General features: G+C 41.4%; 1 protein-coding gene across 5 annotated transcripts in view; it reads left to right on the forward strand.

The window, feature by feature from the left end:
• The window catches only part of Mdr49 (Multi drug resistance 49), a 73597-nt gene that overhangs the window by 5174 nt on the left and 43936 nt on the right, over positions 1–24487 (forward strand). For 3 of the 5 annotated variants that reach the window (XM_072007965.1, XM_072007964.1, XM_072007969.1), the window contains exons 2-5: positions 6271–6369; positions 7445–7881; positions 7970–8190; positions 9051–9333. The gene's annotated coding sequence lies outside the window, so the exon portion shown is untranslated. Of the gene's footprint in view, positions 1–6270; positions 6370–7444; positions 7882–7969; positions 8191–9050; positions 9334–23486; positions 23644–24487 lie in introns of those variants that run through there. The other 2 variants (XM_072007966.1, XM_072007970.1) reach the window with 1 other exon arrangement.

The raw sequence follows: 24487 nt of genomic DNA on the forward strand, positions 1-24487 counted from the left end.
AGGCCGCGCGTACCCGTCACGGTCGATCGGAAAGTTCCGTGGTGTCTCGTTCAAGACGCGTCGTTTCGTTTAAAATACGAATCGTGTGTGTGTGTAGCTCTGCTTATGACACACTATAGTCACCGGAGATGATTAACGTTTCTAAGACGCTTGGATGGCGACAATTCTAAAGTCAAGTACGTTTATCGCAAACGACGAGCGCGATGAATAAAAAAGCACGACAGAAACGAGATAGGTCGGAACGATCCGATCGGCCAGGGACGTAGTATGCAAATCGAATTACGCTCGTAGCGATTTTCCATCGAAGGCTACCAACGTCCAGACCGCATTAGCGGGATCGAAATTATTTAGAGTATCGAATCGAGCCACGAGGCAATATTTTCCGCGATAATGAAATTTGTTGCCGGGCCAAGCCTGGCGATCCGTTCACCACGAAATTTATGTATATCCCGTGTTTCGCCCGCGATGCATCATTTTGCCCCTTGACAAGTAATTAAACGGCCTTTCTATGGCGATCGTGCGCGACTCCCTTTGAAAATGCAGGTTCGCGCGATTAATTTAGTTTTTGAAACGCGCGTCGCGTACCGCCTCTACGGAAGGAATAAATTAACGTAAGTAAGCGCTCGATGATTAGTCGTTTTCTTTTTTGCTTACAAGCTATCGATATATAACGACGATTCTATAGATCTTCCGCTTTTTCATCGTTTTTTAAACGTGTCAGATTATACACGACATTCGATTCGTACGTGTCTTTGTTTTATGTATTGGACGCGCCACCGTTGCATTCTATGAAACACTGGCTGATGAATATGCGACCGTTTCTTGGACGTTTCAAGACCAAACGAGGCTCTCACCTTTGCAACGTTTTGTAAGCATTTGCTTATAATGAGAATGACATCAGCGATCCGAAATAAACCGCTGCGTTATCCAAATCGACGTGCATCCTGTCGTTTACTTTAAATGGAAATACTCGTTATCTGTTTAAAGCTGAATTATTCAAGCGAATGGTGTTCAATTTTTCAGGAGAATTTTCAGTATCGAAACTAGATGACACTTTGCAAAAGTCGCCTTCGTCGATCGTCTACCAGATTGTCAGACGTTCTATTCGAAAGATCGATGCTTCCTGTTGCTGTGTCTGGCTCGTATAGATGGAACGCGGGGCCTGCAGGGATAAACGTACTGCGCAACGTTTCATCGTCTATCTTTTTTCACCCTGTTTTTTGTACCTCGATTCTGCATCCTGCAGAAGTGCAGCCTTGAAAGCTAGCTCGCTCGCATCGCTCGTGCAGACAGTTTCTTGGTTGTCTTATTACAGATAACGATAACGCATACCGAGTCACGGAGGTAGATAAAAATACGAACTGCATCCTCCCCTTTGACGTTAATGGGCAACGGTTTTATTGCTTGTGAAAATGACCAGCCGCCCGGTTCTTTGTCTTCTTTTCGAGCTTTTTCATTTACGCTGACGCATCGCATGTTTCAATTAATAAATAAAACATTAATTCCGCCGTGCTATTGTACGAAACCTGAATAATACATTTTATCTTCTAAAATTCCTGAAAAAAAAAACATAGCACAACCGGTGCCCGGAATAAAATAATCGCGATAAGCGTTACGTAAAAAAAAAAAAAAAAAAGAGAAAGAGAAAAACAAGAAAGTCAATGAAAAATAGGGAATATCGAGGAAAGTTTATCAAACAGATAACAACTCGAACGATTTTGTATCGATGTAGAATCGCGATGCTTTTTTCCCTCGCCCATCTAAAGTTGCGATACTTTCTCTCTTTTTTCCGACTTCAAAACGGCGCGTTTTCCCGTAGAGGGCAATAACGAGTCCCTTGAACATGATCGTACGATGAAACTCGCTTCAATCGGAAGATTTCGTTCCAAGGTGCCAGGTGAAAAATGCAAACGCCAGTTAACGTGAATTGTGCACATGTATCTGCATACAACTCGGCAAACTTATCGCACGAATGCGTTTAACAACTGTGATTTCTGACTCTAGGAATCGCGTATCGATATCACTGACGCATCCATGGCGTTCCGTGAAGCAACTGTTGATATTGATTTTCTGAGTTACTCGTTATTCGATGTCCTGGATATTTCGATAAGCTTCTCTTCCCTGAACGTTGCACCAGTTACTGGAAATTAAACATCTGCAGTTTCTCGTGTAATCCCATAAGTTGCTCCATTCCTTAAGTGGTTGTAATTTCGAATCGGGTACGAATCATATAAGAGAATTGATAGCTGAATCGAGAGATATTTGTATAAACTCGTTTGTCAGATAATTAACGATTAAGGTCGCCATTTGTATAAATACGTACAGCCACTGTCAAAAATATTTGAATTATTACCGTAGCAAATTCTTATAAATACGTTACGTATATTACGTAAGTCTTTCCTGAAATTTCATTAGCATCGAAATGACACACGATTATCGTGATTATAGCGGCAGAATTTAGAACCAACGTAGATCCGTATATAAAAGTTACAAGACGTTTATTACAATGATATATCTAATAAAATCGCACCGTATATGTCGTATGAACAGTTGCCTTAAGTATATAATCGCTAAATGTGCTAAATGTGACGAATGTGTTAAAATATTTTGTACCCTTTATGTACATTCTCGAATTTGTTTCAAACTCTACCGGTGTGATCGTCACAGTTGTATTTCAATGTTGTAATCATTTCTCTAACACGGGTAGTATATTGAGAAAAAGTTTCCACAAACGTTTAAATACTTTAATGACCTGTACTGTATATATGGAACATTAATGGAATAGCCTTTTCCAAGGTAATTTGATAGTTTGATCGTTGGTGACTCGTAATCACATAGCCAGAGTTCTAATATCTCGCGTGGTTTCCGTTTGTCGGTCACTCGAGGCTCTCACAAACGTAAACACTCTTCAATTTCGCTCGATTAATATTATAATATCCATTTACAAAATATTATACGCGACTGATTTTCATTGTTGATGAATTTCTCAGAAGTGGAATATTATTCCTATTACGAATTTAGTCGGCAGGAAACGTCGACATGGCGCCCAATCGATCGAGTTTACGACCACGCATCCCAGAATTATCCAGCGTACGCAATTACGACTTCCCATTTAGCCACGTTCCCCTGGCTTTCCTTTCTTGCCGATGTTCTCGCGCAATTTTAGGTGGATCGATCGAGAAGTTCCGACCGCGTCCTAATGGTTGCCGCGTTAATACACGTGGAAGGGTAGCCTCTATAATTTGCGCGGCGTGCATGTATGCACGGAACAGGCGACCAGAAAACAAGCAGAGAAAATGATCGTCGGCCTAGTCGAGTCGGTGCTTTCGAGCGATTCGTTTCTTGCCTGAAAATTTGCACAGCTTATCGATCCTCCGCGGTTCAACGCTTTTGTACCAGATCCTTCCACTTCCGATTAGATCGTTCTTACGGTGTAGCGTAGGTGAAACTTCTTATTTTAATTTCCTTGCGAAAACACTGGGATATTCTTTTGGAGCAAATTATTTTCAGATACTCGGAGTAATACTCGTTTACGATAAATCTACATACATAGGACGTTTTCCACGTATAGAATATTCGCCACGTGTTCCGACTCGAGTTTCGTTCGTTCGCCAGTTTCAACGTGTCAGTCCTCTTCAGCGTCGTGCCGCGGTGTTTACAGAACGTCGGTACACTGTGAGTCGATGCAATAGTTGGAATTCACAGCGATCGCGAAAGCTTCCGATAAATCTTAAAATTCTACTAGGTCGAACGAGTGTGAGCAACTTCCTGGTAAAAATTTACTTGGCATACGTAGGCCTCTAGAAACATCGAGAACGTCTGAATAAAATTTCTTCCGAATAAACGTTGGTCTGAACCCACGCGTTGTTTCGAAAGATAGTGAAACAAGAACGGAGGAACGTTGCAGCAACTATCAAGCGGTTTGGCAGTCTCACAATGGGTCGAGAGATTCACCGGAGTGTACGAGGCGATCGATCGCGTTGTAGCGAAAGCTGCGATCGGTGTGCGTGCACCTTCAAGTACATAGCCTGGAGATACACCATCGATCGTTGCAGAGGTCGACGTACTCGCGTTAGCTCGAACTTTCGTGCAATTTATTGTCCTGTTCTTAGAGCGAACGATCCGTTGTGTCGGATCGGAGTCGAACCTGAACGCTGAACCTGAATGCTCGCGGTTGTTCGACCGATCGAACGCCATCTGCGAAGGTCAATTAGCGGTAAAATTCATTATGAAACGAAGGAAAAAAGGGACTGCTGGAAGGAGCTGGCCAGAGTAGTACGGTTCGCTGGTCACGATAATCCTTCCTGAGAGCCGAAACTTCGAGCGTGAGAACTTTGCGAAATTTTCTGTTACGAAAATTGGCCAAGTCGCTAATCTAATTTTGTAATTCGTCTTTTTATCAAAGTTTAACGTATCTAAAAGCTTAGAACGTTCTATTCTTATCACGAGTATGACACGTTTCGATCGGTTGTTTTTTATCTTTTCGTCGATGGTCGTCAATTTCCTGATAACATCAAGGTTATCAGTCGATCTCGATGAATTCCTTTTCCAGTTAAGAGAAGCGAAAGCTCGCGGTGCGACGATTTCCCTCTGTTCTTCTGCGAAACCGGTCGTGCTCGACAGTATACAGTAGCTAAACAAGCTGCACGGTAGTTTTCTAGTGCCTTCATTGTTCAATGTCAGCGTTTCTTGTTCGACTCGGTCTAAGCTAGATGATTGTTAGACGCGTGGTGTATAGAAAACCAGAGGGGCTTTCGGTAAAGAAAAATCGCGTAACAGCCGGTCTGCCGTTTTTCTTCGCGATCTCTATAACTGCCAAGAATGCTACTTTCTTCGAGATATTTTCGTAAGTACGCCTCGATAGGTACGAAAGAGTCGATCGAACTTCTTCCATTGTCTATGCATACGTAACCTGTGATACGAAAAGTCGAAAATATTTCATCAAATTCACCATTCTCTTGCCCTCAAAGAGAAAATATTATCGTTTCACTGAAATAATCTTTCGATAGAGTCCAGTAAATATTCCCATGCAAATGCGAGTGGAGGCAATATGGGACCCTAAAAAGGGAAATATTCCATGGCAGACTCTTTCGAACGGTTCTCCATGTCTAGACGTACCTTCGTGTTTCATCTGCCCAAGGCGTCGTCGGAATTCCTCGCTCGGAGGGAAAACTGAAATTTTCTCCGACTACGGTGCACCAAAACTCCATTCCCCCTTTTCCAGTGTCCGCGTCGCGTCACGGCGTCGTCGCCTAACGGGTGGGAGGAGGGAAACGAGGGGTGGGAGAAGGAAAGTTTCGAACACAGCCTCGAGGTGGCAAGCAACGGGATCCCGGAATGATTGATAGAAACGGGCAACGTTGCACGTTCGTATCGTGATCCTAGGGTAGAAATATAAGCTGGCTGGAATAAAATTCGCGTTCACCTGTGCGATTCAGATGCAAATGCAGAAGGCACACTGGTTGTGCAACTAACTTTTAAAGACTTTCTCGTTCTGCCGCGTTCTTGGTGCGGTTAGTAACACGACGTGGCTCTACAGTCTTCGATGTACGCGCACAGGCTCAAGAATGTATTCGAACATTTGTAGATGCGCTTTATGAATACATTATGTGCGTTACGCGACACATTTTGAAATTTCATTAGCACTTTTATAAAATTCAACTGTCACGAGTGTAAAGTCTGGAACCAATCCGAAGATATTTAACACCTTTCATACGCTTCGGATAGCCGTTCATGCTGTATACTAATTTTTTATTAGATGTATACGCAAGCGATATCCTTGCAGCAGATATCGCGTAGCTTTTTTATACGAGTCCGTTTTCAGATTAGTTTCAAATTCGGCCAATATAATCACGATAGCGTGTCTGTTTATAGCGTTAATGAAATTTCAGAATGTTTCACATAACGTTATACAATATGCATGTAGAAGTTGTCTATGATACGAGTTGTAAATAATTAAATACATCAGTGAGCCAGTGTAGGTCTATAGATCTGAGTTGATACGAAGGTCTTGCTAACTATAGAACTTGTTTAATTGGTATATATTAGAAATTAGTCGTGTTTATGGAGTAGCACAGTTGGACACCGTTTACGAGAATTAAGATAAAAACATTTTTATTATCCCTATCGTGTACGGGAAAAACAATTCAATTGTCTCGAATTCTCCACTCTTGCTTTCCTTATTTTTTTCTATTAACCCGGGTGGAGTTGAGATCGAGCTCGTTCTCACAAATTCGAATTATTGACATTGGCATTTTTCTGTTTATATAGACTATCGCGCACGTTAATGGCTGCCAGGGTCGTCGGCTAGGAGCCGTTTAACGAAGTTTCGTGCTGCCAGTGCGATAATACAGCCCGTAACCGATGAGTGTAAGTATCAATCGATCGGGCTCATATTCATTCCCGATCCGTGGAATCTCGTTATTCGCGTAACGTTCCGGTTTTTATACTTCGTGATCGTAGTTCGTCGACCTGTACGAGTTCATTGTTAGACGCTGAGTCGCATATTTCCGCGCGCGTGACGCGAAAACCGCGGACAGCTCGTTTGTTCGACGCGTTTTTACATAGCTCGTTGGAACGTCGATTTTTCGATTGTTTCGCATATGTTTGCCAATTCTTTTTCCATGTAACGAGGAAGGCACGAGAGGAGGGAGGGCGGGGGTGGGGAAGGGTTCGTAAATACGAGAGTCAGTCGTGTCATCTCTCTAGCCGAGTCGCCGTATCGAATTAAAACGACCCGGTCGAATTAAGTCTAATAAAACGCGGCCGGTTCTGCGTTCAAGGCGCGCTCATTTAGTTCGGTTAAATGATCGGATTCAGAGATGCCGCGTAGGCCGCATAAGCAGCACATAAATTAATTAGAACGATGTTGGAACGGTTACGTCACGCGACAACGCGTAATCGTGCGATGCAAAGTAAGTATAATGGTGGAAATAAAAAGAATTTCCGGGCTAGAGCGTCGCATGATTCTTGACGCAGATATTGCGTTCATTCGCGAGAAACGTATTGATAATTACTAGCTATTCAATGTTTATGCAAATTTGAAGGCGAAAAAAATAAACAGAACGCGTCTAATATGCAAAAGTATGGAAAATATTTAAATTAAAGTATTTGTTACACCATTTAATTGGTGAAACAGATCTTAGATTAGATATTAGGTTTATTGCTTTGATTATTAGGTTGTTTGGAAAATTCATAGCGAAATTTATAAAGCAATTAAGGCAATTTAGAAATATTTCTATGGAATTAAGATTTTATCGTTTAATAATCCTTCCATTGCTCTATAATTTTCTTAAATACAGAGCAGTGTTTTATATCGATTTTTCAATACTATACGAACTCAATGTTTCCGAACAACTCGATACATCCATATAAATATGAAATTCTATAATTTGATAATCGTATTTAAAATACTGTTTTTGATATAAATGTTGTTTTTGAACAGGTTAGATTGGCAGGAGGACATATGGTGAAGCAGAGGAGGTTTATCGGAAATACGAATAACAAGATGATCAACATACGAGAATATTTATAGGCATTTTAGGTGAAATCGTGGAATATATACGTGTCCATATACATCGTGTATAGGATCAGTGAACGACGAGTGAACACGCGGATCGATTTGCATGCCGCTGAAGGAGAGCACACGGCCTCGTAGCCACGACGCAACCGGTCACGTTCCGATAGGCGACAAATTGTAAAACGTGTGCGCTGCCCAGGTATCCAGAGTGAATGTAAAATAAACGATCTTCGATAGATTTCAGAGGACGACAGCAGCGGCGCGTACATACGCGTCCGTTTAGTTATGATTAGCCTCTGCGATAAGAGCCTGATTTCTCATTTTTACATAATCCTCGCGAGATGTTTGATTTTCACGCGCAGGTAAGTGGAACGTTTCGTGTAACTGCTCATATTCTGAACTCGCCTCCACGGTACAAGCATGGAATAATTCATGTCTCTGTCGTTTCAGATCCGATTTATCGAGCGTTCGTACGAGAAACGAATTTGAAGAGGTTTTCGTGCAAGCGTGTTAAAGATAAAATACAGCGAAGAAAAATTGAGATAAAGAACGAGGAAAACATGAGTCCTTCGTAACACGCGCTGCAAAGAAAGATCAACTATCGATACAGCTGGCGTGTGTGCTCGTTCACGCAATTGTTGTTCAGCGAGTTCGTGCTTTGTGTTAGACAGGTACATACGTCCATCGACGTACTTTCTAATACGCCTCTGATCGTTACAAAGAAAAGGGATAGATCTTTCGCCAGGTTTCTCGCCTCCTCTCTCGTCTGTGCCTGGTCAATCGCGAATCGTCTGGTGAAAGTCGCCTCTCTCAACGAGGCGATTACGTACCGCTAACATTCGTCCTCGTGCGATCGACCAGGCACAGTGGAAAATTTATGGCCGGACGAGAGAATGGCGAGAAGTCTGTCGTGATTTTCGCGTACTGGCGATTCTATCATGGGTGTAATTCTTTTTACGAGAAAGAGACAGTAAGAGAATCTAGAAAGCGATGTAACTATATAAAGGTCAGAATAGAATGAATCGCTGAAACGATCGTTATTTCCTCGATAAGCATCCAAGCGGGAAGGTTTGCGCCTTTTGCTTCGAATTGGAATTTCAACGATGCGAAATTCGCGGAATTTCCGATCGATTGAGAATCCGACTGGGGAATGGATATTTGAAATAGCGAAGGGTAAAAGACGCGAAGAAATCTACGCGGCGAATATACCCGTTCACATTTCATGCGCGTGGTACCATCTCAATGGTGTTCTATCGCAATATGCTTTCGAAGCAAATGGTAAGAGACCTTCCGCTAAATATTGGTTAACGTCAAGCTTATTCAACGGTACTTTATCATCATTTAACGGCAACTCCACTCGAACGTCATTCCGAGTTCTCGTTATTAAATTGTCGTCTTCCGAGTAGCGTTATTCAAGTATTCGAGGATCTCGCGACAATGGAATCGTTATTTGTACTACCTACCTACGACCTACCTACTAACTACCTTGTTTCAATTGCGTCTTACTAACGTACCAAATCCTTTTTTGCAGGTTTTTCTTAGGTTTCCAGCGATTCTAGTATTTCTAAAGAGATAGAGGACAAGCCAAAGTAAACCAGTGATATTTTTTATGCAGTATTTTTCTTCCATTATTGTGAACGAAATAAAGCGAGCGAGAAAGAGAGAAGAAGTGACTAACGAGTCGTATTTGTTGAAAAATTTAAGAGGATTAAGAATATTAATATACTGGACGAGTTTTTAAACACCAGAGAGATTTTTTCATTTTTTTTTTTCTACGACTCGAGCGCCGACATCGGCAGGTTTCCTTCAAAATGGTGAGTACCACGAAGTCGTTTAAAAGCGCAACGTTTATCGTATTATTTTTCGAAATATCGTATCTTATCGCTACGAAATTGACTTCGTTTTGGAAATAAGTGTTAACGCTGACTGTCTCAAAAGAATCGCCAAGCGTTCTCCAGTGTTTTCAGGACACGATGCGTGAAATCGTGGCGAGCCACAAATGAAAAAACAGAAAAAAAAAAAAAAAAAAATAGAGAGAAGAAAAAGAGATAATAATCGTGGCGAAGAGTCACGAGGCTTTCATTGAAGCGCTCAATTTATATCAGCATGGTAGGCGATGTGTTGGCAGCTACACAATTGTTTTACTGCATCGATGCCGGCGCATCTCGTCTCGGTCCATCGCGCTTAATTATAATTAATGAATCGACCTGTGCGTTGCCTGGATTTATTTTCACGGCACGTTCGTCGCCTATAGTCGCATAAACGTTTGAAAGTTTATAAAGTATGGAAGTTTATAACGAAGGGAATATTCGTTTCATAATCTTTTCAACGACTTCTCAGAGAGACGAGCAATTTGCAACACTCGATTCTACAGTCGAAACTTTAATTCACTCTTAGTACAAAAATAAAAGGAAAAGTGGGTGAGTCGGTAATAATTTCCAAATGGTTTTGCCAAACTATACGAAGCGTACTCGTGAAACTTATGCACGCGTTTATATCCCGTTTACGATTCATCACCGCTTCCGGTTGATTCATTGCCTAATTCAAGCGATCACAGAATTTCATCATGAGTCGATATTATCGAAACAAAACGTCTCATTTACCAAGTCGTACACATTACGACGTCCTATTTGAAAACATAGATAATTTAATGTATATAAATTGCTCTTAACCATTGAGAACAAAAAGCACATGGAAGAATGTGCGTTCACTTAGCAGCGAACGTTGTTTACAATCATACTTGTTACGTATCAAGGATAAAGTCTTGATTCGCCACAATTCTTCTTTTAAACTCGAACGATTTATAGGAACGAGTAAAGAGGCGCTCGATCAATTTGATACATTGTGAGACGAACCACGTAACGCGTTTATTACCAGCAAGTTCCTACTGCGAACGAGAATAACATTCAATGCTAAACTAGGTTAACATCCTGCTGCCTCCAGCAAATGTGTACTTTCTCAGGAATAAAATATCCAGTTAACGCAACGACTAGCGGGCACGTTTAAAAAGCAACATCCTCGTCGTCATCGTAGTTTTCTAAGTTTCGTAGTAGTTGCTTCGAAATGAGCGCGAAAATATGGCGCAAGAAAGGCGCGTCTCACCGACACCACGTCCAACGAATTATTCCTTTATTCTTGTCAGACCAATGGGGCGTCTGTTTCGCGGGAGAAAAGAAGAAAACGCGCGACAATAATACGGAGGAAACGAGGGTGACCCGAATCCGAAAGGCAAATGAAGCCGCAATCGAGCGGACGTTCAACGCTCGACCACATGGAAAACTCGCGTGTATCAGCGGTTTTCCATATCTCTAGCCGCTGTAGTTCGCATTTTCCGGCGGTGTTGCGCGAGAGCGCGATTAACCCGGGTCTCCAAACTCTGCACCGGTGAAGAATAATTAGCGGCGATACGGTTCACGAAACCAGTATTAATCGGTTTGGAAATAATAGGTGGCGATTAAGCACGGGGAAAAAAGATACGCGTACGCGGCGAGTACCACGATAATGTCGTTTAATTAGCCAGCACATGCTTGTCGCATGACGTTATACGAGGTTGGAAACGCGACGTGGCTAGTTGAGTGAAAACCTTCCAATTTGTCCTGGAGTTTGTTTCGTTCTATATATGTAGACTTGTTTCAGTCGTCTGCATTCTGTTTCGTGTCAAACTCCGTGCTGGACTCTATATCCAGCTTGTATAGCGAGTGATTGAATTCGAAGTACGATCCATCGTTCGTTGCGAATCGCTTCACGTCGATAGATTCGCTTTTTTCTCCTCTGTGTTTGCGATTTGAAAATAGTCCGGACGATTGTAAAAATTGTTCCCGAGCTTTAGCCGTCGTTTGAGCTTTCCATTTTGTTCCGAATGTATGGCTCGAATAGACCGTAGCATGGATCATTAATTCGAATATATATATGACAGAGTTTTCGATAATAACCAAAGCTTTCTAATAAAAAGATGGATTATCTGATAGCGTATTGTTAGGAGAAAACCGATCGTTTCACGATTCTGTATGTTGCGTTCGAGCCTTTATCAATGATCTATTGTGTTGTTAGATATCACCGTAGCGCGTGCATCGAATCAATGTTTGTAACGCAATGCTTCAAATATCGAAGGTAGTTAATCAATTTATAGAGTAATCTCGTTAAATTCAAATTTGTGTCTCGATTCAATTTCAAGTTTCCCGATAGCTGTTGCCATTACATCAACCCGAAAATATCAACGAATGGAGTTCGACTCGAGGCGAACTCGTGAATCGCGTTGAAACGGATGAGAAACGAACGTTGGTACGTTCGAACCGGAAGTTTTTGTTTCGATTACAGAGTTATGATTACATGGTTGGCTACTTCTATAGAAGAGGTGAAATAATGAGTGGATGCGCGGTTCAGAAACGTCCCAGTGAACTGAAGATGGAGCGTTCGTTTCGCGATAACGGCTATGATTTTCGTCGGGCGCGGGTTAAGCAAGCGATAAAATATCGTTGGCCATCAATTCGTTCGTTTTCATTGCCTCTATTTTTCACCGTTGTAATCCGTCAATAAATTCTGGAAGAAGATAAACTGCCACCACGGTCCGTTGCAAAAATAGGAACATCGTTACAGAGTATCGACGTTAAAAACGGCAATAAAGCAATAAAAAAGAGAAAAGAAATTGTTAAATTATTCGTCAGTAATTCGAAGTCGCGTCTATCGATTCATTTTATAAACAAAGTTTTTGAACTCGTTTTTCGTATCGTGTTACGCTAACAAGCGTTTACATATTATCACATATATGTTATTTAACACCGTGTTTTCTTATTTAAATTTTCATGAGTCATCAGCATACGTTGCTTTCCTTTTCTTTTTTACTTTATTCTATTATCATATCAGGTATTAATGGCTGACGTGGATGACGAGCGGGAAAATTACAGAAGTGTGATAATTCGCGCGATAAATATTTTTCAGCTCGACCACGCGAGTCTGTGGCACGGTGATACTGCACGGCGAATCTTGGTTCGGTCTATTTCTGATTTACTCGACACGGTTTACGAAATCCTTCGTTGAAAACGCTACGCGGTTATATTTCGGGCGCACTCCGGTTTATTTAACGCAGGCAAAACACAAACATCGTGTTTGACTAATCACTAAGATAATCAGTAAAAATCAAGCATCGGATAGTTTTTCGCGAATATCTTCTCCTTTAACGTTAACAAGCTTTGATTTCTCTATTAGCCGTATCATCCAACCATCGTACCAGTTAAGAGTCTGTTAAGAATCTATCCAACGATGGAGTTCACGAAGCTGAGGAAAATCGAACAATTTGATTCAATTACTCCTATTACCGTGGATTTTCCATCGTTCAGGCGATCATCTATCATCATCTATGCTACTAGTTGTATAACGTTCAATGTTGAAATTCTGATCTATCCCCTAGAACACACGCTATTACTTGGTTTAAACGATGTCAATAGAACTCGACCTGTGCGGATCGCTTACGATCGATCGATTCACGAGCGACCGTATCCGAGTGTCATGATTTCATTTGGTTGCGAAATACGCTCCGATCGGTTCATAGGGTTCGTGTCACGATCCGTGCGTGACTCGTGAATGCGTAGTTGCATGTCGCCGATCGAACGTCGCGTCGCCGTCGAGTTCGAGGTCCCGAGGTCGCGTTTCGTTGGTCGATCGTTCAAGAATGGCTTCGCGACGACAGTCTGCAGAGACTTCTATTTCTGTCGACCACAGCGACGCGACCTGTCGTGCGTTGACTTCGTTTCAATAATTCACGTTGATTACGCCCGGAACCAATTCGAACCGCTCTTATTCTATTAACCGCTCTTTCCACGCGATCGTTCCACTGCAGCGTGGGCTCCGTTGCAAAAGTGGACGCCGAGATTTCGCGAACGATCATGACTGGCGTATTTTTGGAACAGGCTGACCTGACAGAGACGGATACCGAAGTTTCGTGAACAATTTAAACGTATCGTATATGCAAGGTTTCGCAGAGCGAAGGATGATAGATGAGAAGCGATATATACAGGTGTTGGCTAGTCGTACGAATTTTTCATAACTTTCGCAACTTTTTGGAAATCTTAATCCTAACAACCAGAGTATAGACGCTTTTATTTTCTTACTTTAACCTCGGTCTCGCGCTCTTCCACTATAAACGAGTGGATATTTTATGCATTTCAAAGTTCTACTACGTCTTAATGGAACCATCGAGAACAATCGCGATACTCGACTGCAGAATCGTTTTTCAACCGTACCATTACTCGAGACTGAAAAGATCTCAGAAACAGCACGATCATCGTCGTTGATAATTCAATGATCTTTCGTTATTTCTGCTCCTTCTGTTCTTCGTCTCGTGTTCTTCGGGTAGAATTAAACGAGCGTGTGCAACGAGAGAGCGCACCCCTCGAAAGGGTGTGTAAAAAATCGTCTCAACCCCTTTTCAGCAACGTTTCCAGTGTCGCACCTTTTCTCCACTAGTTCCCGAGGGGTTGTTCTCCCTGTTTTGTTCCTGGTTGCGGGCTGTTCGCGGACCCGCAACCGTGAATCGCGTTAATGCTCGTGCTGCGATTTATGGATGTTGCCTGTGCATCCCTCGGGCAGAAAGAGAAACACAAAGCAAGAGAGAAAAATGGAAACAAAGAAAGCAGCGCTCGTGAGAAGTGAAATAGTGAGAAGGGTTAGCGTTCTAGCGAAAATAAAATCGAATGTGAAACTGCGGCCGAGGGGAATCTTTCTTTGAGAGCTGTTCGTTTAGCTCGCCAGAGTCACTGATTGTTATTTCAGAGTCAGCTTTGCAATTTCAACGCTCTCGCAACACGACGATCATTTTTACGCGACCATATCGATAACAAATGTTATACTGTCGTTAACTGTTGATGTAGTTATGGCAATACGTTTCGTATTATCCTGACGATATCGCTTAAAATTAGTCATCGTCATACTTCGTGAGGTATATGTCGCGAATCTGTAATTTGTTCAACTCTTACGTTGGCAACCAAAATCTCCATACTCGTTTGGTAATTATAATTAGGGTAGCTAGATGCCCTGAGTTTATTCTTTCCACACATCAAATATAGAATGATAGTTCTCATCTCAATTCTATGTTTTCCCTGAAACGTTAGTCTTTCGTTTCTGTAGTTCAAATACAGTTGTAAACAAGCAATTCATGTCAAAAAATTATATATGAAGGTACAATATAGTTTGATGCTAAAGTTACTTATCACTCTTTCGCACATACGAAAATTTTCAACTTCTCCGCTTTGTATATTTCGGTTCATTAATGAGAGGAATGTTACTTTCATTACGAACTTGCCTACGTTTCACGATATATATTCTCATCGTCAGATAAGTTTATAAATATGTCTAAAGTTGTTATACTCATAATTTCTCTGCACGATCTTGTTTTAGAAATGTTAATGGCAAAAATATCCGAGAGATGGAAATTTAGCGTGGTTTTGTGTCAAAAGGAACGTAGCAAATTGTCAACATAAGGATTAAGTCTTCGCGATGGAATGGAAACGCGCGCGATTGCATGACGCTCATAATTGGAAAAAATAGTACGAACGTTGAATGTTACGCGGGTTGGATTACGTGTCAGGTAAAATTTGCGGATGAGGATAGAAAGAGGAAAGAGCGCAAGGGAGTGACGCGATGCGAGATGAACATTTCTGGTTCAGGTTTCGATTCCGCCTGTCGCCGCACAGCTACCGCGCGTAATCCGCTTTGCGGACGCGTGCGAACTTTTAATACCTCGGCCCGTGTTCGCCATCAGGCCGCGTAAGTAGAAAGTCTGACCCGGAGATTCAAATCCTGAAACATCGAAACGAGCGCAACGAGCTTTCCCTGAAAAAAAGAGAGGTGCAATAAACTGTGGAAGTTTAACTTTAACGTGTTTTGCATTTCTGCTAGCAAGGACACGCGAAAGCTGCAGATTTTTCTTCCATGCTCCTTTTTTTTTTATAGTCGTTTAAAGGGAATTACGTTTAAACGTTCTATAAAACGGGTCGTAACATCGCGAGTTTAAAACAGCTTCTAAGTATTAATGGATAACTGTATTTTTCATCGTGGATCAAAATCATTTGAATTAATCACTGGAATAGCGTTTCTGTATTTCCGTTTTTGCTTCTGTGGTCGCATCATACAGCAATTTTTGAAGTCCTTTGGGAAGAACGCCAACCTGATTGATTTTTCACAGATTCAACGCAATCGTGATGTTAACAACGTGTATTGATCGAAAGTGTCGCACAAACAAACAAAACAATGTAGTACTTTCTTTGCTTCCAGCCAGATTTCCTTCCAATTTTGCATGGCACGTATACGGTAACAGTCTTAAGGAGAACTACGTTTCGGAACTGTGCAGTTAACGATAAACACTAAATAGCGTAGCAACGTCAAGTGTCCTTCGTCCGCGTTAATATATGTAACATTACAACCCCGTGATTTTTCCCTCAGGAGAGTCAGCGGGCGGCTGTCTTGGCTGCTTGAAGATCCGCTGAGTTGCACTTTATCAGAGAAAAAACATTGTATAAAGATAAACGAGTTGTCAGGTGTAACAAGTTTGTTTACCTTGACGTTTCTTAAGTTTACAGCGTAAAAGCATTGTGTCGTAGCTAATTTCGTTTTTATCTGAAAAATGAACTAGTATCGCTTATTTAACGATTTTACGCTATTATTCCAAAGGCTAGGGTAATTAACGTCTCTTTTTACTTTTTCTTCTGTTTTCAGTAAATTTCATAATACCATCAGCCAGGTACATAATTGTCACTTTACTTGTGAAAAGGAAACGATATATTGGGTTGGCAACTAAATTAGTGCGGATTTTGTCATTAGAGAATAATGACAAAATCCGCAACCACTAAGTTGCCAATCCAATATTTACTTTTAAAATATTTTTTATCGTAAAACGGTAACACAATTGACCGTAAATTCCAAGATTTTTGAACACTCCACTATTATCGTATTTCCCATTCTTTTTCAAAATTTGTCAATTTCAAAACTTGATCAGCAGGATTTTTAAATGGTTCGAATACGAGTTCGTAGATGACGGCGGGTCATTTCTAAAAATTCATGTATCGTTTCACAGCGTAGAAATCGTTAATCACGTGTACGAAAGATACAATTTTGACTAACGAAATAAAGACAAATATTCGTCGATGTAAACGATATAAACGGACCGCGTAAGTTCGAATTGCATGAAATTATCGGATGTAAGCCGTGGGTATTCACAAAGGCTACTTACGCGTGTACTGTAACCTTCGTTGGGTAAGCACCCGCTGTTTGATTCGTAGCGAGGAGAAGAGCCATTCTGTCCGTTCTCTGTCCTTCGTTAATCGATTCTTTTCGTAATATAAAACTCGCGTTTCCATGCCGATGGATTTCGTCAATACGCGGAATTAATGACATTGATTATTCCCTTTAATTTCGATCGTGATGTAAATTAAAGGACCGAGAGTATTCCTTTGTCACGTCCGAGCGAGCGTCTCTCCTTTATGTCTTTCATGCAACGCATCGTCGATATTTCTTTTCGAACACGAATCGTCGAACACTGGTCGAGAACGATGGCAAAAGAGGGTTGGAGAATGTGAACGGAGAAAGCAAATAGACGATCTCGATTGCATCTAATTAACGTTGTTGTAAATATCCAGTGTTTCGCAACAAATCGATTCTGTTTACGGTTTGCTGACATCGAATAAATTACAAGCAATGTCGAGTTCCTGCATTAATTATGAATTATCTGTCGTGCGCGTGGCCGCGACGATATCAGCGCGTACAGGGGAGTTTCTATGGAAAAGCGATCGCTGCTAGTTGAGCGTGAAATAAGTTTTCCACGATCGAGAAAGAAAAAGGACACAAGAGTATCCGATGTTCTTTGAGAACGCTGCAATCTTATCCTCCGTTTTTCTTTTTAACGATCATAAACAGCGAGATATTAGAATCGTAATTTTCGCAATCTCCAGCGTGTTGACACAATATACCGATACTCGTACACTTTTACCCCTTTTTTCTTTTCTCCTCTGTTCTTTTATTCCTTTCTTGCTTCGAGTCCGAGAACAGTTTACGGTTTATACAAAGCTTTTCGATTGATTCTCGATAAACGAGCTGTTTGACACTGGCACGGAAAACATATACCGTCGAGTTATGAGAGTCGAAGAACGCCAAGGATGTGGTAACCAAGGAGGTAAAACGTATATTAAAGGAGAGAAAAGAAGAAGGATCTGCTCCAGACGTTGCATCTTGATGTTATTAAATGGCTTTTTCTGCTTCACCCACACCATCGTAATGTTTCTGAGCCTTCCGAAGGCTCTTTTTGCTCTCCACTGTCTGATCCCTCGGTTGTTCTTCATTCCATCTTTTTTTTTTTATCTTTCATTGCCTCCTCTCCCATTTTTCCACCGTGAAAACACTGTCCGCACTTTGCCTTCTCTTGCACGACGTACTTACTCCCCCTTTTTTTTTTCAAATCGTAAATTGCTCTCGGTTCTTTTTTTTTACCTAGAACGTGCTTTTCCCGTGCTAGAAACTCTTTAAAGATTTTCTTTCTCTCCTGTTCCTTCTCTCGTTCCACCGTGGAACGTACGTTATCGAGGTCCTTCGAGTTACGATATCTGCTACGAAAATTCTTCGCCGTTCTGAGAACTCGAAGCGTTTGACGACTTTGATAACGTGTTTCGTAATAAGAGTCTCGTCACAACGTATTTTTATTGTGCAATTGTACCTTTTTTTTTTCTCTTGAAATCGCGTTTATCTTTCTGATTCTTCTCTGTCGTAAAACAAATAGAACAAGAGACATCACGAATAATCTTTCAACAAACTTCCCTTGTCTGTTGACATTCCTTGGAAGTTTCGTTGCAATTTGCAGTTGAAAAAGCACTTCGAACCACTTGAGAAGAATATTTATTCTCTTCCCGAAATCTTTCCGATTTGTAGGTAAAACGTTTGTCAATTACCCTATCGAGAGCTATTCTCACCTTCAGTTTTCGTTATTTATCCCCAAGCGATCTACTTCCTTTAATCAAGTTAATCAACCACCAACACTTTCCATCTATTTTTCGACAATTATGCAGAGTTATATAAAACTCTCCGCTAGCATCTATTATTACACCATCTGCCCTATCTATCTCGTCGCTGTCATACTATTTATAACCATTCTGTCAATCGTATCAATTTCAATCAAAGCTCGATGAAGATCAATCACTCATCGTTTACCAAGTCGTTGCCCTTAACCGTGTATCTCGTATTTCTGTCCACCCCATCGTCCTACGTGACCTTAACTCAACCTACCGCAAGCAAAAATTTTTCCCTAAATTTCACGTAATCTCCTCACACACGGTATCGTTGTCGCTTACGTATTTCGTAGAGGCGGATTTGCCAGTAATTTTAGGGTCGATTCGAAGTCCAATGCTCGGCTACAATCTCCTCGAATGGATACCAATTAAAATAACTGGCCGGGGGTATGTACGGCTTCGGGGCCGGCGACGGTTCAAAGGGGGTTCAGAGGTCGTTGGAGTGCTTTCATAACTGTTAATAGGAAACAATTGCCGTCTCGATTAAATTCCACTGAACTATTACGGGCGTCGTCGACATCGTACCGTAAGGAGGAAGCGGGGCTCCGGCTTTCGGTCTTGCAGTTTCGAGGTTACTGGCCTTTCTCGATTCTCCTACCTTCGCCGGGATTCCTCTTGCGTACCGCTTCCTAGTTTTCCGTGCTGTTGTTTGGTCGTGCACGGCTCTGTATTACTGTAATAGTCAAACTGGCCTTTCGAAGCGATTTCGTAGTCCAGGCCGTGATTTGTCGCGATACCAGCCAACGCCAGATTCCGTGATTTCCAAGTAATGCCGGCCTGAACGAGGTCACGGTTCTGAATGCCGTAGAATATCGAGCGACCTCGATGTGAATCGAAGAAGGTACTAGGGGATACAATGCGCCTGCAATTCGAGCATGGAACATGGATGACGTTGAAAGGCCAACGAATTTATTGCGATAAATACATCGACCTTGGATCGACGCTGGATTTTTAAACGATTCGCGGGTATCAATATCGAGCTTGTGTGTGTGTGTGTCCCGAAAGTTTAAATTATCGCGATACTATGACAAAATATTCGAGTCTTATCGATCTTCCAGTTAATAGCGAAACGTTACAGCTTCGTTTCGAAAAACGAAAGTTCGATCGAGTCTTGGGAATCGTTGAAAAATTCAACGTTAAATCTATGGTCGAGCCTGGATCGTTGTCGTGTCGATGATTAATATTCAATTACGTGTAAAGGTATTATTTGATCGTGAATTACTGAGAAATATCATTGGAAATGTTAGGTCGGTGTATGCGAAATGTCAGAATAATTTTTATATGAGTCAGTGTATTTTTCCAATGACTAACTTATTCTACTATTCTAGATTTAGAAGAGTCGTCGGTTCTATAATTGTAAAATTCTTCGAATAGAGTTGTTACAGTTTCTTCTAAAATAATTTCTGCCATTCAAATATTGCGTAGGCGAAAGAGAGGATATCTTCAGTCTTCACAAATGCTAAATTTATGTTTCCAATAACTTTCCAGACATTGACGTTTCTTTCTCTCTCTCATCATATCTATTGTTATAATCAATAGTTATCGATAGGACAAAATTTAATAGATGATCTGGTTTGCTAAAATCCACGTCGACGCTAAGCCAACGTATCGTATGCACTTAACATAATCTTCTAATATTAAACGGAAGATCTACAGTATCCCATATCTGTTTCAGACACTTCGGTCAATAACCAAGTCGTAGGTTGCCGCGTTATCGATAGGAGTCAAATATTTTCGTTTCTATTGTAATATCGCAACAATTTGAACTTCAAATCGGTGTGGATTTGGTAAGCGATAAAGGTCGGTATTATAGAAACGAAATCCCTATGACGATTCGAATGGCACCATTTATCGTTGCCGTATCGTTATTTGCTCGTTAATTTAGCATTCGATCACCGAAGATAAAGAGGCTCGAGGCTCTGCCGAAGTCACTGATAGATAGCTCGATCTACTTTCACCGATGTTGTTTACTTGTCGATGGCTAATTGTTGGCGATCCGAGAACTCGCCGCCGAGTCGATTATTCTAGCTGGCTGGTTTACGCAGCTTTATTAGTCGATAGTTATCCACACCACCGGTCAGGTAATACTGCCGTTACTCTACTATTGTCGCTGTTCTCCAAGCTACCTGGGAACTGTATCGCCCTGTGGTGTACAATTAATCGTGCCTCACAATAGCTCGTTACCGCCTAACCAGCCATACTAACCGACTGGTAAGAATTAAGCTTATTCAGTGAGATGATATCGCAAAATATTGTGACTCGTTGTTATTGTTTGTTTAACACGGCGTCATTGTTCTCTGAAAAAATTACATACTATTCTACTTATCAATTAAGAGTTTAAGGATACTTTGACTCGAGGAAAACGTTTATCAAGAATTATTAATTGAAAGGCTAAAAAAAAAAAAAAAAATCTCTTTGCCAACTACAAGTTTAAGAATGCTGTTATTTTAGCGGGACGTTTATTAAGAATTATTAACGGAGGAGTTGATAGGAAAAGTAGTATTAACGAGAAAACCTATAATTTGAGAAAATTGTGGATAGAAATAGATTTTAATACAGAAGTTTATATATCTATAACATAGGAGTATAAAAAGTGAAATTTTCCGCTCTACTTTTTCTACATTTCTCAATTTCATTGCACGGGTGCATGATAAATCTTCGCTCTTTAAGAAACAAATCATTTGTTTTCGTAAGTTTATTTATAGCAAGCAGACGGTATAAATAAAGAAGGATGTTTGCAACATCCGCTTTATCTATTTTTAAATTTTTGGGTTTAATCGATATGGGTTCTAAAGACTCGTATAATGCTTCTGAAGGTGAAAACACTTTACAGAATGTACTCGTAACAAAATCATAAATAAATATCACGTATTGTTTAAAAACGAACTTGTGTCGATTTTTCATTCAGGTTTTTAACTAAGATTATCAAACGCGTTATAGAACTTCACTGGCAATTCAACAACTACGATCAACATGTTCGGAAGTTTCATTACATAAATATTCTCGTGCCAGAAAATTTTCGAAAATGTCCAGGATGGAGCGACGATATACGCGTCGAATAGAATTTTGTCGTTTATAGACCGGGCGCAACACCGTCTTGGGAACGTTCTTGGAAAATTTTCTGGCAGTGGAAATGGGTCACTGTGTCTACCGTGACGTCGAGGTCGATTCCGTTGCAGCCGCTGCATCTGCATTTTGCAGTGGTTGAGATCACGCTGCGTATAGACGCTAGACGTCGAATAATCGATGTCTGAGTATATGTTTGCAAGCGGATCGTCGCATCACTTCCCTCAACAGAAACTCGGAACTGATACGGCGCGCTTTTATCACGAAGCGCGCTCCTCTAATCGGGCGTACGCCGGTTGAACTCGACTTGATTGCCAGTATCGTTAAACAGAGATTGTACCAATCAGAATCCAAAGGTCACGCGTAATACTGTACTTTTTTGGTATTTGATATTAAACAACTAGGATTAAAGGAATCGATGATTGAAGATAGGTCAATCCAGCTTTCAGGAATTAATTTCAAGATACGATCGACTGTCCCTATCAATTTGACCGTATATTGCAGATAGACTAGTGTCGAAGTTGTTGACTCACTATAATCAAATTTTTCTTTGTTCGTCAGATAAAAAAATGTATCGTTTGTCACTATGGTATAAAAGCTAATGAGGACTGTTATTATTGGATCGGTTGATACAATGATATAACGGAATAGTATAAACGATAAGAATATGGACGATTGTTTCTATGATTTGATTTGTATTGCGGATAGAGATACACATGTATGGAAATTATTAGCTTCCTATAACTGTATTTTTCTTTCACATAAGTTAAAAATGTTCAAGCTTTTACTCTAGAAGAATGGAAGACGATGATCGTTACAATAATACTTGGATCAGTTAATGTCAAAATAATAGTATAGTAACAAATGTATAAGTAATTTTTGAAGCGTAGACAGATAAATTATATAATTTAAAAATAAAATAAATAAAATAAATTTTAAGTTGCTGGAAATTAGAGATATTTAGATTATGTGTATTTATACTTATATAATATAATATACACATAATTGTCAAAGCGATAGGTGTATCTTGGATCCGTAAACGTGCAGAAGCTCATTAAAGCGGTGGTTTTAATTTCAAACATTTTAACCTGTCGGTCGAAGTCCAGCGTCTGATAAATTGTTCGGATTATATCCATTCATCAGATCGAGGGAACAGTATGTTTGTAGCCGTTGTGCTCCAGCAACCCACATTTATCTCGTGCCAAGCCTGCGCTTTCGTATTTGCGCTTTGCACAGGCCGCGTACCCGACCACGGATGTCAGTCTTCGCGCAGAATTTTTGCTACTTTCGTTTGGTCCGTGCCTCGATCGATCTTACTTTCCACGTATCTATTGTTTCGAGAAATAATACTACACTCTTATCGAAACGTTACACAGTTCGTATATAATCCTTGAATCGACCGATCGATTCCAATGTTAATTGAGAGGTCGTAAGATCGACGACGGTGAATTGAACGAAGATCATTGAGAAGGAGATCGAGCGGTGAAACGGAACGAGGAGCGGTGCTCTAAAATAAACTTTTGGCGTTACTCGCTGATTAGACGAAGAGAAGAGAGGATGTTCGAGATGGAAAATACCGGAACGATGCAACTTCCGTTCATTTCAGACGAGTACGTCAGAGGTTGTCGAAGTACGTCATCGGGCGGCCGAAAAGACTAGCGACGTTAGACGTCATCGTTCGATCGCAGGAGCGTCGCGACGCCACGGTGTGCCAGGCGGCGCGAATCTCGTCCCCAGAATTTCGACGATATCCGGTTCGCACTGGTTCCCGCTGGCTCGCTTCCGATCTCGACCACGTCCACGAGCACACACGGTGCACGTCCGGCCGTGGTCGTCCCTTTTCGACTTGCGGCGTTTGCTTCAGTCCAAGAGGGATGAAAAAGAGGGGACGCGTCGTCGTTGCGTAAGCGTCTGGACGTCGAGGCACCGTTGCGTCAGTCGTTCGAAAGCTACTAAGCATCGCGGTCCACGAAAAATCCGAGGGAATAAGCGCTCGCTCTCGCAACATTAGTGAGTTTCTCAAGAAGATAATCGCCGTCGAGAAAGAATCTACGAAAAGCCGGCACACCACCGAAGCTTTTCAACTTTGCCTCGTCTCGACTGCGCTTGGCTTCCTCTCCCGTTCAAGGTCACATCGCCTCGCATCATCTCGTTTCGCCGCATAAATCGCCGCACGAATTTCGAGTGTGCTTCTCTCTCTGCCACAGACCTTGACGGTGGAAAATTCAAGGTCAATGGCAGTACGTCGCTTTACAATAGGAACACGAGCGCGCAGCCGCGCCGTGAGATCGAATTTTATGGTGGCGCCTAGACGACGCGAACGATACGTGATTATGGGACGGAGCCATGTCGAATGCTCTTCTGTTCGCGCCTCTTGATCAACCAGCCGCGAATCAGTCGTACGATGTTGTCTTCGATTCATCGATCCTCTCGTCTATCTTTGATCAAACGTTTACCGATTACATAAGGATCGATGGCATCGCCTTTCAAGTACATATATCGACAGGGTTTGTTTCCGTCGTGACCTTCATCTACAAACGACCTTTCTCTTCGATATATCTTCGTGAACTATAAAAGATAATCGTATCTTTTTTCTTTCGAATACTCGTATTGAATAAATCGAAGACGCAGTACAACGTGAAATAAATAGCCCGATATCCGGAAGCACGTGTAACGTAACTCCGACCGTGGCATCTAATACCGTGGCTGGTCTGCTTTAAGGTGGCGCGTTATTTTCCACGCTTGAATTTTTTCACCACCCGGTTCTCCTATTAAACTCGCGCAACTGCATTTGGACGTTTGCATTTTGCACGCGGTGCAAAGTGACGTACCCTGGCGAATCTCGTTATTCGCC

Source organism: Bombus fervidus, chromosome 7 (genome assembly GCF_041682495.2).
Source record: "Bombus fervidus isolate BK054 chromosome 7, iyBomFerv1, whole genome shotgun sequence".
Taxonomy (NCBI): Eukaryota; Metazoa; Arthropoda; class Insecta; order Hymenoptera; family Apidae; genus Bombus; species Bombus fervidus.